The following is a 17,062-nucleotide window of genomic DNA, read 5'->3' on the forward strand; positions in this document are numbered from 1 at the left end:
CTTATGAGCCTTATATTCAATATATACATGGTAATAGAACACAGAAATACCCTCTCATATCCACTTCAAGGAAGAAATCATCTGGCAGCATACACCATAGTTTATTGAGCCACTCAATATGTCTAACTTTCATATATTCTCAGCTTTAGGCAACAATATGTCTGCATACATCCATGTATGTGACTAGTGAACTTCAACAGATGTTTATTTTGAACTTAAAATACACAAATTAAATCAAATTAAATACCTACAGGAAATTAGATTTCAAGCCAATCAAATTACATGAAGGAACAGATAAACTCTGTAAGATTAAAAAGTTAATAAAATATTTTAAAATATTTTTAAAACTTTAAAACTGACATTAGTTTTTAAATTATAGTTACCCTCAATATACCAAGATAGTAAGTGGGTTAGCTCATAAATGAGTTGTGGGCAAATTGAGATTTCTATCTTCTAAGAGGCTAGTTGTGTGCAAATACAGGATTTTGAAGTTCTTTTCACCTAAAAATTGATAACACTTCCAGAAGGAATGTGTTTGGTTGGATAGGACGACAATAAACAACTGCCTTGGATCAGCAAAAACTTGGGGTGGTCCTTTTTCCACGTTTTTAATCTTAGATATCATCCTGAGTCCAACACGTCTGTGTGTCAAAGGAATGTTTGCAAAATGTCGTCATCCACTGGGAGCTAGGAAAATTCAACTTTGGCCCAATGCTAAATATATATGCATACATATACATACACACACATATATATCAGGAGAATTCTTCAAGTAAAATACCAATTCAAGGTCTGAAAGTCAACATTTGTTCTCCAAATGTCCATATTGTCCATATGTATGTACTCAGATCCTTATGTTTCTTAAATTTTTGAATGAAAAGTGATGAAGTTCTGCCATGCCACAATATTACAAAGCCTAAATTAATAAAACAGACAGCATGCTTAAATTAAAGAATTTGGAGATATAATGATTGAAAACACAAGCTCTGTGGATAGACCTTAACAGTCACTTCAGGTTGCTGTGTCTCTGGTTATCTGATCAGTAAAGTGAGGTAATTATAATTATCTCACAGTGTTGTTATGAGATTAAATAAAATACTATATGCCAAGTACTTAGCACACTGCCTGATTCACAGTGGTAAATGTAGTGTTATCGAACTATTCTTATTAGAGCACCTGGGTGGCTCAGTCAGTTAAGCATCTGACTCAGTCTCAGCTCCGGTCTTGATCTCAGAGTTATGAGTTCAAGCCTTCTGCTGTGCTCCACATTGGGCATGAAGCTTACTTTAAAAAAGTTCTCAACAATAGTTTTAATTATAGAAACGAATGGCTGAATACTGCCTCAGTTGTGTTTGTCACCTTCATGGATAGTTCAAGGGAATTTCTGCAGATTGGCAGTTCAAAGACTCTGAGACTCTTAGAAACTACAAGACTTCTTGCCCCACTCTCACCTCACCCCATGGATGATCTGAAGAGGTATTTAAAAGGCTATCACTCTGCAGGACTCCCAGTTTCTATTTGCAGTTCTAATCCAATGCTTATGACCTAGTTTGCATGTTAACCCCGTTTCTGAAATATGGGTGCGGACAGAGTGTGCACAGAGTGTGGGGAACAAACAGAGTGTGTTGTCCATTTTTTCTCAGAAACCTGGACATATAAAGCCAAGTCAATGTAGCCCAAGCCTGGTACAACAGAAAAAATGTTACCCAAGTTTAGGCCTAGTGGAATCATAATCTAGTCAGCTTTGAAAATCAGAGTCAAGATTTCAAAGACACATTAATTACAGTCAAACTATCAAATCCACCAGATCAAAAAAAAATCTACTTACAATCTTTTACACACCATTATGGTTAAAATTTGTTAAAAAGTTTGCCTTGCTATCATGTGTTTCATTTGGCAATAGTTTTGTCAGGTCCAGTGAAAACCTTATTCATCAGATTTTAGAGCATTTAAATATGGCTGTTTTGAATGTTTTTGTAGCCACAGCTGGTGCCAACGTGTTGATAAAAAGTCATTCAGGAAAGCAATTCTAAGAATATGGTTGCCATTGATATTCTCTCCAGGCCAGGTGTGTAGATCAAATATCAAGCTACATTGCCAGGTCTGATGCATAATTAACAGACACTAGGACATTTAGCACTTGGCAGCATGGAACTGAATAAAGAAAACTAAACACAATTTTAGAAGCTTACCATGTGAAACTTAGAATAAGTGGTTCTGCGCTATCTCCTCCCTTCTACCTGCTGCCAAACAAAATTAAATAATATTATTTTTCAATTAGTTAATATCATACAGTTTACAAAGTACTTTCACATGCATTACTCATTTAACCCTCAGATCCACATGAAATGGAGTTTGTGAAACTCTGGAAGAAAGCATTGTTATTCATATTTTAAAAGCTAAGATAGGTGAAGTGGTCTATGCAAAAATAGAGAGATAAACAATAAATCTAGAACTGCCTCTTAAAGTGCCCTAATGATCAGAGCACCAACAAAAAACTAAGACTCTGAGATGCATCAAACATTTGGAAACCTATGGCTCACACCACTGGTGGCCAGACCAGCTCCAAAGATGCTAAGAGACTGATGTGGCATAGAATGGGTTCCAGAAGTCTACTCTTCCTATTATGACCAGTGGACTGTGGGCTGGCTCTTGAGATCTGAAAGGAAGAGAAGATATAGATTCTAGGGTATAATGTTAAATTACAATGGTATATTCTAGTGGGTGGAACTGAGAATATTTCTAATATCATCCAACAGAGTTAATAATTCTGATACTGTCAACTAAAAAAAAAAAAAAAAGTCCAGCATCTGCCTTTGCTTATATGTGGCTAGATTTCAAATATTTCCAAACCATATGTGGATTTAACATGGATTTGATGATACCATATAGCTGCTTTTTGATTTCTTGGTTGACTTTTTTTTTCATGTTGGAAAGAGAACACAAAAGATCAAATGAAAAGAACTGTTGCCAGAAAAATGTTTAGTCCATCTTTCTTTGCACAACTTTGGATTCATAAGTCCAATCTTGTTTTATTGAGCTTATAATTTCCTGATGTTTTTACTTAATTTTTCTTAATCCATATATATATCTACAAATTATTCTCATAGCCTCATCCATAAATGACTTAATACATGACAGGAATGTAGTTTTATATATAAAATATCCAATCAATGTCAGAATTAATAGATTCCTGAACAATAGAAAAAGAATCCTAAAATTCTGTAGGAAGAGGGTTGCATACAATCAATAGTTCCACTTTATTTCCATAACGTATCCAAAGGCAGCAGGCAAAATAAAAAATAAAAATTCAAAGTTATATTTGGTTGGCCAGGAGATCAGACTCCAAAATTTTTGTAAATGCTGCCCAAAGCAACCGAGTTAGCATAGAAACCCCATGGGAGGAAGTAGAGTGAAGCCCAGCAGATAAAGAGTCCAGCAGCGGCAGATATCAGAAATTAAGAAACAAACAAGCAAGCAAAACCACTTCCCAAGCTCAGAGACACATTCTGAAGAAGCTATATTCCTTTTCTGAACCAGGTGTAAGAACGGAGTTGAGCTGAGTATCAGAACAAGCCTCACTGAACCTGGTTCATTCAGAGAAATAGAGGAACGAACCAGTGACAGCTAAAAAAAAAAAAAATAAACTAGATTTGCAGGAAGCTTAGTGCCATCTAAGAAGATGACAGTCTTTCTTTTGTGAAAACCATCTAGTTTTCATGTGTATGTATAGAAGATCACCTGACCTCTTCCCACTTTTGCAAAGGGCTGATATAGGAAATTCAATACTTTCCATAAGGAATATATCTTTGTATGCTACAAAACTTTGAATGTATCTTTGTACAAATCAAAATTCAATATATTCAATGAGGAAAATTCAAAAAATTCAATAAATAACACAGCACCAATACAAACAAGCTATAAAAATGAGGAGTAAAGCAACAAACCTTATTATCAGATAAAAAACACTCAGCAGAGCAACACTGCTACAGAACATATAAAATTATGAATGAAAAGGTTTTCCACAAAATAATAAAAACAATCTCCTCTATAAGAAAAAGTCACAAAGTAGAAATGCCAGATCTTAAGAAGAAAATGTTGAAACAGAGGAGATGAAGCATAAGCTATGAGAACTGAGGAAAGAAGCAGAAGAATAAAATAAAACTGTCACAGAAATTAAAATGAAACTGGAAAAAGATTAAGGGCAACACATTATGGAAAACATACAAGGGACATAGAAGATAAAATGAGAACAACAAATATTATAAAAAAAATAAAGAACTAAAAGGGATTGCAGAAAAAATGAGAGCTGTAGATAGGTATAGAAGATCCAACATATACATAACTGGAATCCCTAAGAAGAAAATCCAAACAACAGAACATAACTATTGAAAGACGTAATTCAAGTAAACTATCTATAGCACACAGAGTGTGCTAGGATGAATTTAACCAAAATAGTCAACATGGAGACATAATCTAGTATATCTACTTATCTCCAAAGATAAGAAAAAACCTTTTGAGCAATCCAGCAAAAAGATCAAGTATGTTATAAGGAAGGAAATAATCACAGTGAACTTGGACTTCTCCAGAGTAACATTTATCACCAGGAAAATATAAGCAAAATATAATCTATTATGCAAGGAATTAGGAAAGAAAGCAAGAGTTAAGGATTTAACATCAAACCAAAAGAGACTTTAAATTTACAGGCTAGAGATTACAACATGAAACGATTCCAAGACTATTGTTCCCATCCTTTCTTCACTAAACTTCTAGAGACAAAGGACTGTCAGTGAGCTTTAATACACTTAACTATAGAACCAAGACCAAAACACATTTGGAGATTAGAGGGACATAAGACAATGCAAATATTTTATTTCTTGCCAAGGTAGAAATTATACCATGAACAGAAACTGGAAGAAAAAAATGGGAAGGAAAGTGGGAAAATAAGAACACAGATTCCCTCTTGTGTAGTATCTGGAGTAGAAGTATAGCATTTAAAGGTGACACATTAACTAATACCCACATAAACATTTAACAATACAAAGGTAAATTCTAAAGCTAAGTGATGGAGAAGAGATAGGGAAAAAAGGAAAAATAGGAAACATTTTAATCTCATCATTACTCATATAAGGGAACTCACAGACAATGCCTAAAGAACTAAGACTATTAAATCAAGCTATAATTGTAAAAGTAATAGGATAAAACTGCAAACATTTCTTAATATCAATAGAATCACACAGAGAAAGAAAAATGAAGAAAACAAAAAATATACCTACACTTCCTTCTCTCTCCCAGCCTGCACCTATGCTTCCCTATAATCAATAGATGAAGAGAAGATTCAGGCCTGGTTTACAGATAGTTTCTGCACAATATGCAGGAACCACCCAAAAGTAGACAGTTGAAGTACTACAGCCCCCTTGTAAGACAGCCTTGAAGAACAGTGGTGCAGAGAAATCCTCCTGGTGGGCAGAACTTTGAGAAGTGTACTTGGTTGCTCACTTTGGAAAGAGAAGTGGCCAGATGTGTACTGATATACAAATGCATGGGCTATGGCCAATGGTTTGGCTAGCTGGTCAGGAACTTGGATGGAATTGGCGGACATGATTGGAAAGTTGGTGACAAGGAAATTTGGGGAAGAGGTATGGATAAAATTCTCTAAATGGGTAAAAATCTCCATAAGGATAGTTGTGTCCCATGTGAATGCTCATCAAAGGATGACCTCAGCAGAGGAAGATTTTAATAATCAAGTGGGTGAGGCAAAATGATCCATTCTATGGATGCCACTTAGTCTCCTTCTCTAGCCACCTCTGTTATTGTCCAATGAGCTCATGAACAAAGTGGCCACAATGGCAAAGATGGAAGTTATGCATAAGCTCAGCATCATGGACTTCCATTCACGAAGGCTGACCTGGCCATGGCCACTGTTGAGTAGCCAATCTGACAGCAGCAGAGACTAACACTGAATACCCAAAATGGCACCAGTCCCTGGGGTGATCAGCCAACTATCTGGTGACAAGTAGAGTACACTGTATGGCATCCATTATGGAAGGGGCATTGATTTATTCTTACTGAAACAGACATTTACTCTTGATATGGATCTGCCTTTCCTGTACACAATGCTTCTGCCAAAACTACAATGCATGGATTTACAGAATGCCATATCCACCAGCATGGTATTGCACACAGAATTGTTTCTAATCAAGGAACTCACATCATAGCAAAAGATGAGAGTCAATGGACCTATACTCATGGAATTCACTAGTCTTACCATGCATGCTCCCCACCACCCTAAAGCAACTGGCATGACAGAATGGTAGAATGGCTTTTGAAGATTTAGTTATAGCACCAGGTAGGTATCAATACATGGCAGAGCTGAAGTAAAGGAGAACTTGTATGTGTTCTGAATCAGCATCCAATATGGTGCTGTGTTTCTCCCATGTCTAGGATTCAAGGGACTGGGAGTGGCACCAGTCACTATTAACCCTAATGACCTAGTAAAATCTTCCTATTCCCACAATCTTATGCTCTACCGGCTTACAGATTTTAGTTCCAAAGGAAAGATGTTTTTACCAGGAGACACAACAATAATTTCTAGAAATTAAAACTCTCATTCAGCCACTGTGGACTCCTTATGCCTCTAAAACAACAGAACAAAATGGGAGTTATCATGCTGAGTGATTGATCCTGACAACTAAGGGAAAATTGGACTGCTACTCCACAGTGAAATAAGGAAGAGTATTGAAATACAAGAGATCCCTTCAGATGTCTGTTAGTATTACCATGCTGTATGATTAAAGTCAATGGAAAACTATAAGAACCCAATCCAGGCATAACAAACTACTAATGACCCAGGCTTTTTAGGAATGAAAGTCTGAGTCACTCCACCAAGTAAAGAACCACGACCAGCTAGGTGCTTTCTAGAGGCAAAGGGACTATAGAATGATAGTAGGAGAAGGTAGTTACAAATACAAACTCTGATCACATGACCAGTTACAGAAGGAGAACTGTAGCTGTCATGAGTATTTCATAAATATTTCATGTTTGTGTGTGTGTGTGTGTGTGTGTGTGTGTGTGTGTGTATGCAGCAAATATCTTTGTTTTCTTTCCTCTCTTATTTCCTTATCATGTAACATAAGATGTAATAACTTTGCTTTATAGTATTTAAATATAGTTAATTTTACATCACAGTATTTAGGTTACAGGATATCAAGGAAATGGGTAAACATCATTAAGAGAATCTGTCCCTCTTCCGGGTAAGGAGTTAATGCATTTTTACTTGTACTCAGGATAGTCATATCATGTTAGTACAATTATGATGCTGTTAGTATCTGTATTTGGAGATTAAGAATGGTTTAAGAGATTCACAGGGGTGCCAAATTGACAACGGGTGGACTTGTGATAGTTAACTTTATGAGTCAACTTGATTAGGCCATGGCATGTCTAGATACTTGTTTAAACAATATTCTGAGTATGTCTGTTGGTGCATTTCTGGAAGATACTAACATCTGAATTAGTAGACTGAGTAAAGCAGATTGCCCCTCTAGCGTGAATTGGCCTCATCTAATCTGTTCAAGGCCTGAACAAAAGGATGAATAAGGGTGAATTTACTTTCTCTCTCTCTAGCTCACTGTCTTCAAATTAGGACGTTGGTCTTCTCTTGCCTTTGGACTCAGCCTCAGACGGAAAACGTACACCATCAAGTCTCCTTGTTTTCAGGACTTCAGACTCAGACTTCAAGTTATACCATCAATTCTCTTATTCTCAGGCCTGTGGACCCAGATTACAACTATACCATCAGCTCTCCTGGGTCTCCAGCTTGCCAAATGCAGATCTTAGAACTTGTCAGCCTCCATAATCATATGAGCTAATTCTTCATTATATTTAGAGAGAGAGGAGAGACAGAGAGAGAGAGAATTTCCATCCTATTGGTTCTGTTTCTCTGGAGAACCCTGGCTGGTTCAGATTTATGAAGTACTAAGAATATTAATAAAGTTATAATTACAAAAGTAACAGTGAGAACAAAAAAGCATTCCTTTTTGTTGTTCAAGTTTAGTTTGACATACAATGTTATATTAGTTTCAGGTATACAACATAGTGATTTGATATAAGTCTGTTCATATAGATGCTGGAGAGGATGTGGAGAAATGGGAACCCTCTTGCACTGTTGGTGGGAATGCAAACTGGTGCAGCCACTCTGGAAAACAGTATGGAGGTTCCTCAAAAAATTAAAAATAGACCTACCCAATGACCCAGCAGTAGCACTGCTAGGAATTTACCCAAGGGATACAGGAGTACTGATGCACAGGGGCACTTGCACCCCAATGTTTATAGCAACACTCTCAACAATAGCCAAATTGTGGAAAAAGCTTAAATGTCCATCAACTGATGAATGGATAAAGAAATTGTGGTTTATATACACAATGGAGTACTACGTGGCAATGAGAAAGAATGAAATATGGCCCTTTGTAGCAATGTGGATGGAACTGGAGAGTGTGATGCTAAGTGAAATAAGCCATACAGAGAACGACAGATACCATATGTTTTCACTCTTATGTGGATCCTGAGAAACTTAACAGAAACCCATGGGGGAGGGGAAGGAAAAAAAATAAGTCTATTCATTACACAATGCTTACTATGATAAATGTAGTTACCATCTGCCACCATAAAAAATTATTATAATTTTATTAACTATATTCTTTACACTGTACTTTTCATCTTCATAACATTTATTTTATAACTGTAGGTTTGTATCTCTTAATCCCCTTCACCTACTTCATCCATCCCTCACTCACCTCCTTTCTGGCAATCACCAGTTTCTTCTCTGTATTTATGAGTCTGGTAAACCTTTCTTAATATCAGTGGAATTACACCCAGACATTAAAGAAAAGAAAAGCAAAAACAGGCCTTATATTCAAAGACCTGAAAACTATAAATTTAGAAAATATAAAATAACTAAATACAAAACTATCTGTTACATTGATAAATGTAAGAAGGCTACAAGATTAGATTAGTAAACCCACTCTATACTGTCTTCAAAAGCACCTAAAATAAAATAATCCAGAACAGCTAATCAGAGAAGAATGGCATACCAGGCAAAGAAAGAAAGAAAGAAAGAAAGAAAGAAAGAAAGAAAGAAAAGCAAAAGTTACAATATAATATCAGAGAAGGCAGAACTCAAGTTAAAAAGCACTAAATAAGGCAAAAAAAGAACTTTATAATACCAAAGGTAATTATATAATGGTAAACATATAACATTTATGACTATATATGCCTCAAGTAACTAAAGAATATATAATAAGAAATAAAACCTTACTAAAAATGAGAAACTTTAATTCACCTCTCTAGGCTAAGACAGATCAAGAGAGAAAAACATTAAGGATATGATATAGATGACCTATGTAACAAAATTAATTAGACTTATTTAGTTATAAATGTCACACTGTATATTCTAAAAAAGAGATAACATCTTCTATTTAAGTGCCTATGAAAGAGTACAGAAATTGGTAATGTACTAAGATCCAAAGAAAACCTCAATGCATTACAAAAACTAGAAATGGTATGGACAAAATTCTCCAATAACTATTCAATGCTACTAGTGAACAGTAAAATCAGAAAATAAAAAGTCAATATCTCTTGGAATTAAGAAAAATTCAGTTAAATGATTCTTAAATCAAAGAGGAAAATTCAAAACCAAAATTGTAGAACATCTAAAAATCAATAGGAAAATAACACATTGCTAAAGCAATGCTAAGAGGAAAATCAGAGCCGTAAATACTTCTATTACAAACATGAAAGAATGAAAATAAATAACTGGAGCATTCAACTTAAGAAACCAAAAAAGAAACAAAACAGAATGAAGGAAAGACAAAGGAAGAAATCAGTAAAGATCAAAGCAGAACTTAAGAAGTTAGAAAACATATGATGTATTCAAGGTGCTGAAAGAAAAAAGCCTGCAACTAAGAATACTCTTTCCAACAAGGCTATCATTCCGAATAGAAGGAGAGATAAAGAGCTTCCAAGACAAACAAAAGTTAAAGAAATTCATGACTACTAAACCAGCCCTACAAGAAATATTAAAGAGGAATTTTTAGATGAAAAGGAAAGGACATAAGTAAAAGTAAGAAAAATAGGAAGTGCAAAAGCAGTAATGTTAAGTATAGCTATAAAAATCAGTCAAGGAATTCACAACATAAAAAGATGTAAAATATGACACTACACACCTAACATGGGGCAGGGAGAGTAGTAAAGAAGGGATTCAAACTCAAATGCCTATCAACTTAATAGAGATCATTATATACATAAGATATTATATATAAACCTAATGGTAGCCACAAATTTAAAAAAACAGCAATAGATAAGCAAAAAATAAAGACAAAAGAATACACAAATACACACAGAAAACTGTGTAAGGAAAGAGCAAGAGAAGAAACAGAGGAGAAGTACAAAAAGAACCATAAAACAAGTAACAAAATGGCAGTAAGTACAATCTATCAATAATTACTTTGAATGTAAATGGAGAAAATGTTCTAATCAAAAGACAGGGTGATAGAATGAATACAAAAGCAAGATCCATCTGTATGCTACCAACAACAGACTCATTTCAGACCTAAAGACATGCAGATTGAAAGTGAAGGGATGGAAAAGCATTTATGATGTAAATGGAAGTGAAAAGAAAGTAAGCGTAGCAATATTTATATCAGACAAAATAGATTTTAAAACAAAGACTGTAACAAGAGACAAAGACACTATATAATCATAAAGGGAACAATCCGACAAGAAGACATAATGATTGTAAATATTAATGCACCCAACATGAAAGCATCCAAATACATAAAGCAGCTAATAACAAACAAAGAAAGTAATCGATAATAATACAACAATAGTAGAGAACTTTAACATCCCACTTACATCAATGGATAGAGCATCCAAACAGAAAATCAACCAGGAAACAATGCCTTTGAATTACACATTGGACCAGATGTATCTAACAGATATATTTAGAACATTCCATCTTAAAATACCAGAATACACATTCTTCCCAAGTGTACATGGAACATTCTCCAGAATAGATCACATATTAGGCCATAAACAAGTCTCAACAAATTTAAAAATACTGAAGTCATGCCGTGCATCTTTTCCAACCACAATGCTATGAAACTAGAAATCAACTACAAGAAAAAATCTGGAAAAAACACAGATACATGGAGGTTACATTAACATGCCAGATAGATAGATAGATAGATAGATATCACATATATAAATAACATGTTAAATAACAATTAATGGGTGAATAAATCAAAGAAGAAATCAAAAAATGCATGGAGACAAATGAAAATGAAAACACAATGGTCCAAAAAGGGATGCAGCAAAAGTTGTTCTAAGAGGGAAGTATATAGCAATACAGGCCTATGTCAAGAAGCAAGAGGCATCTCAAATAAACAATATAACTTTACACCTAAAGGAGCTAGGAAAAGAAGAACAAACAAAACCCAAAAAGTAGTAGAAGGAACAAAATAATAAAGATGAAAACACAAATAAAATAGAAGCTCAAAAAACAATAGAACAGATCAATGAAATCAGGAGCTGGTTCTTTGAAAAGATCAACAAAGTTGATAAACCTCTAGCCAGACTCATCAAATAAATAAATAAGTAAATAAATAAGAGAGAGAACTCAAATAAACAAAAACAAAAATAAGAGAAATAACATGTAGAAATACAAAGGATTATAAAATATGATGAAAAATTATATGCCAACAAATTAAACAACCTAAAACAAATGGATAAATTCCTAGAAACATATAACCTTCCAAAACCAAATCAAGAAGAAATACAAAATTTGAACAGACTGATTACCAATAATGAAATTGAGTCAGTAATCAAAAACTCCCTAGGGGCGCCTGGGTGGCTCAGCCCATTGAGTATCTGACTTCGGCTCAGGTCATGATCTCATGGTTCATGGGTTTGAGGCCCATGTCGGGCTCTGTGCTAACAGCTCAGAGCCTGGGGCCTGCTTCAGATTCTGTCTCAGTCTCTCTCTGCCCCCTCCCCTGCTCATGCTCTGTGTTTCTCCCTCTCTCAAAAATAAATAAACAATAAAAAAATATTTTTAACTACCAACAAACGAAAATCCAGGACCAGATGGCTTCACAGATGAATCCTACCAAACATTAAAAAAAAATTAATACCAATATCCTGGTTTCTCTTCAGATCATGTAAATCTTTCACCTTTTACTATAGAAGAGTTAATACCTATTCTTCTCAAACTATTCCAAAAAATAAGACAGAAAGCTTCTAAATTCATTCTATGAGGCCAGCATGACTCTGATACCAAAAATGTAAAAAGACACTACAGAAAAAGAGAACAATAGGCCAATATCTCTGATGAATATGGAACGCATATATCAAAACCAGAAAAAAAAACATGACAGCAAAAGAGAACTATAGGCCAATATCTGTTGAACATATTTGCAAAGTATTAGCAAATCCAATCCAATAGTATATTTAAAAAATCATTGAACACAATCAAATGAGATTTATTCCTGGGCTGCAAGGGTGGTTCAATATTCACAAGTCAATCAACATGATACATCACATCAATAAGAAAAAGATAAAAACCATATGATCATTTCAATAGATGCAGAAAAAGGATTTGACAAAGTATAACATCCATTCATGATAAAAAATAGTTTCATTCATTCATAAACAAAGTAGGTTTAGAGGGAATATACCTCAACATAACAAAGGCCATATATGAAAACCCCACAGTTAACATCATACTCAATAGTGAAAACCTGAGAACTCTTCCCCTAAAATCGGGAACAAGACAAGGATCTCCACTCTCACCACTTTCAATCAACACAGTACCAGAAGTCCTAGCCACGGCAATCAGACAACAAAAAGAAAGAAAAGGCATCCACTTTGGTAATGAAGAAATACAACTGTCACTATTTGCAGATGACATGATACTATACAGTAAACCTGAAAGACTCCACCAAAAAAACTACTAGAATTGATAATTGAATTCCGTAAGGTTGCAAGATACAAAATCAATATACAATATCCATTGCATTTCTATACACTAATAATGAAGTAGCAGAAAAAGAAATTAAGAAAAAAATTCAATTTACAATTGCACAAAAAAATAATAAAATTCCTAGGAATAAATGTAACCAAGGAAGTAAAAGACCTATATTATGAAAATTATAAAAACATGGATGAAAGAAACTGAAGACAACACAAACAAATGAAAGATATTCCATGCTCATGGACTGGAAGAACAAATATTACTAAAATTTCCATACTACCCAAATCAATCTATAGATTTAATGCAATACCTATCAAAATACCAACTGCATTTTTCCCGGAAATAGAAAAAATAATCCTAAAATGTGTGTGGAATCACAAAATACCATGGATAGCCAAAGCAATCTTGAAAAAGAGAAACAAAACTGCAGATATCATAATCCCAGATTTCAAGATACACTACAGAGCTATGGTAATCAAAACAGGATGGTACTGGCACAAAAATAGAAGACACATAGATCAATAGATCAGAATAGAAAACCCAGAACTGTTATTATTATTATATAGTCTTTTAATTATTATCATAAATCATATGGTAGATTAATCTTTGACAAAGGAAGTAAGAATATGCAGTGTGAAAAAGAAAGTATCTTCAACAAATGGTGTTGAGAAAACTGGACAACTATATGCAAAGAATGAAACTGGACCACTTTCTTATACCATACACAAAAATAAACTCAAAATGAATTAAGGACATAAATGGGAGACCTGAAACCATGAAAATCCGAGAAAATATCACAGGCTACAGAAACATCTTCCTACATATGTCTTCTGAATCAAGGGAAACAAAAGCAAAAAAAAAAAAAACTATTGGGACTACATCAAAATAAAAAGCTTCTGCACAGCAAAGGAAACAATCAATAAAACTAAAAGGTAACCTCTTCAGCAAATGGTGCTGGGAAAACTGGACAGCGACATGCAGAAGAATGAACCTGGACCACTTTCCTACACCATACACAAAAATAAACTCAAAATGGATGAAAGACCTAAATGTAAGACAGGAAGACATCAAAATCCTCGAGGAGAAAGCAGGCAAAAACCTCTTTGATCTTGGCTGCAGCAATTTCTTATTCAACACAGCTCCAGAGGCAAGGGAAACAAAAGCAAAAATGAACTACTGGGACCTCATCAAAATAAAAAGCTTCTGCCTAGCGAAGGAAACAAGCAGAAAAACTAAAAGGCAACGGACAGAATGGGAGAAGATATTTGCAAATGACATATCAGATAAAGGGTTAGTATCCAAAATCTATAAAGAACTTCTCAAACTCAACACCCCAAAAAACAAATAATCCAGTGAAGAAATGGGCAAAAGACATGAATAGACACTTCTCCAAAGAAGACATCCAGATGGCCAACCGACACATGGAAAAATGCTCAACATCACTCATCATCAGGGAAATACAAATCAAAACCACAATGAGATACCACCTTACACCTGTCAGAATGGCTAACATGAACAACTCAGGCAACAACAGATGTTGGCCAGGATGTGGGAAAAAAGGATCTCTTTTGCACTGTTGGTGGGAATGCAAGCTGGTACAGCCACTCTGGAAAACAGTATGGAGGTTCCTCAAAAAACTAAAAATAGAACTACCCTATGACCCAGCATGGCACTACTAGGCATTTATCCAAGGGATACAGGTGTGCTGTTTCAAAGGGACACATGCACCCCCCCCCCATGTTTATAGCAGCACTATCAACAGTAGACAAAGTATGGAGAGAGCCCAAATGTCCATCAATGGATGAATGGATAAAGAAGATGTGGTGTATATATACAATGGAGTATTACTCGGCAATCAAAAAGAATGAAAGCCTACCATTTGCAACTATGTGGATGGAACTGGAGGGTATTATGCTAAGTGAAATTAGTCAGTCACAGAAAGAAAAAAAATCATATGACTTCACTCATATGAGGACTTTAAGCCACAAAACAGATGAACATAAGGGAAGGGAAAAAAATAATATAAAAACAGGGAGGGGGATAAAACATAAGAGACTCATAAATATGGAGAACAAACTGAAGTTTACTGGAGGGTTGTGGGAGGGGGGATGTGCTAAATGGGTAAGGGGAACTAAGGAATCTACTCCTGAAATCATTGTTGCACTATATGCTAACTAATTTGGATGTAAATTAAAAAAAATAAAATTTAAATTTTAAAAAATACTATAAGGTAACCTACTGAATGCGAGAAGATATTTGCAAATGACATATCAATAAAGGCCAAGTCTCTAAAATATATAAAGAACTTATACAACTCAAGAGCAAAAATAATAATAATCCAATTAAAAATGGGCAGAAGACATGAACAGACATTTCTCCAAAGAAGACATATACATGGTCAACAGACACATGAAAAGATGTTCAACATCACTCATCGTCAGGGAAATGCAAATCAAAACCACAATGAGATATCACCTCATACCTGTCAGAATGGCTAAAATCAATAACACAAGAAACAACAGTGTTGACAAGGATGTGGAAGAAAATAAACTTTCATGCACTATTGGTGGGAATGCAAACTGGTACAGCCACTGTGGAAAACAGTATGGAGGTTTCTCAAAAAATTAAAAATAGAATTACCATATGATCCAGTAATTCCACTACTGAATTTACTCAAAGAATAGGAAAACACTAATGTGAAAAGACACATGCACCCCTATGTTCACTGCAGCATTATTTAAAATAGCCAAATTATGGAAGCAGCCCAAGTATCTATCAGATAAAGAAGATGTGGTATATATATGCAATGGAATATTACTCAGCCATAAAAAAGAATGAAGTTTTGTCACGTGCAACATGGATGGAGCTAGAGAGTATAGTGCTAACTGAAATGAGTCAGTCAGAGAAAGACAAATACCATATGATTTCACTCATATGTGGAATTTAAGAAACAAAATAAATGAACAAAGACAAAGAGGGACAAAACCAATAAAGAGACTCTTAACTATTGACAACAAGCTGATGATTACCAGAGTGGACGTGGATGGGGTGATGGTTGCAATAGGTGAAGGTGATTAAGAGTACCCTTCATGTTATGAGCACTGAGTGAGTACAGAATTGCTGAATCCCTATACATTACAACTGAAACAAATATAACACTATAGGTTAACTATACTGGAATTAAAACTAAAAAATAAAATAAAAATTTTTTAAATTAAAAAAAAACAAGTTAGAAAACAAAAACTGAAACCTGGTGCTTTGAAAAAAGTCAACTAAGCAGATAAACTACTGGCTAATTTAGTCAATAAATGAAATGAAAAATTGTGCTAATAAAGTCAGCATTGAGGGAGAAATTACCACAAAAGTGAAAAAAAAAAGACCAAATCTTAGTAAATTGGACTATTTTCTCAGGAACAAAAATATCAAAACTGACCCTACAAAAGATATAAAATAAAACAGCACATGAACAGCACAATTTCCATAGAAGAAACAAAGAAATTCATCAAAGAGCTACTACTGCCTCCTGCCCATTTTCCCTAGCTAAAACACCAGGTAGAAATAATCTCTCAGGGGAATTCCATAAAGCTTTCAAAAAACAGATATTTCCAATGCTATTTAAAATGTTTTAGAGTATAGAGAAAGAATTTCAGTTTCTGTTTTTGAAGTAAGCAAAACACTGATGATAAACTCTAATAAAGCCCATAAAAAAGAAAACTATCTCTAATCTCATGTATGAATATTGAAGACAATTTCTAAATAAGTCCAGCAGCACATTTAAAAACAATGCATCTTTTCCAAGTAGAATTTATTACAAGTCTGCAAAGGAGGTTCAGTATTAGAAAATTTATTAATCTATAGATATTATCTCTCAATTAGTAGGCATAAGAATCATGTTATCTTCATATACATTAAAAAGATATTTGACCAAACTCGAGACCCATTCTTCATGAAATTCTTAAGAACATATTTATCAATGGATAATTCTTTAAATATTAGAAAATTTTTATTCTAGCCCCCATCAGTATTATATTTCAGGGG

At 34.5% G+C, this 17,062-nt stretch overlaps 1 pseudogene; it reads left to right on the forward strand.

Moving 5' to 3' along the window:
• Positions 1–4,710: 4,710 nt before the first annotated feature.
• LOC122479606 lies at positions 4,711–7,781 on the forward strand (annotated as a pseudogene).
• Positions 7,782–17,062: the final 9,281 nt, after the last annotated feature.

The sequence above is a fragment of the Prionailurus bengalensis genome, chromosome C1 (genome assembly GCF_016509475.1).
Source record: "Prionailurus bengalensis isolate Pbe53 chromosome C1, Fcat_Pben_1.1_paternal_pri, whole genome shotgun sequence".
In the NCBI taxonomy this organism is placed as follows: domain Eukaryota; kingdom Metazoa; phylum Chordata; class Mammalia; order Carnivora; family Felidae; genus Prionailurus; species Prionailurus bengalensis.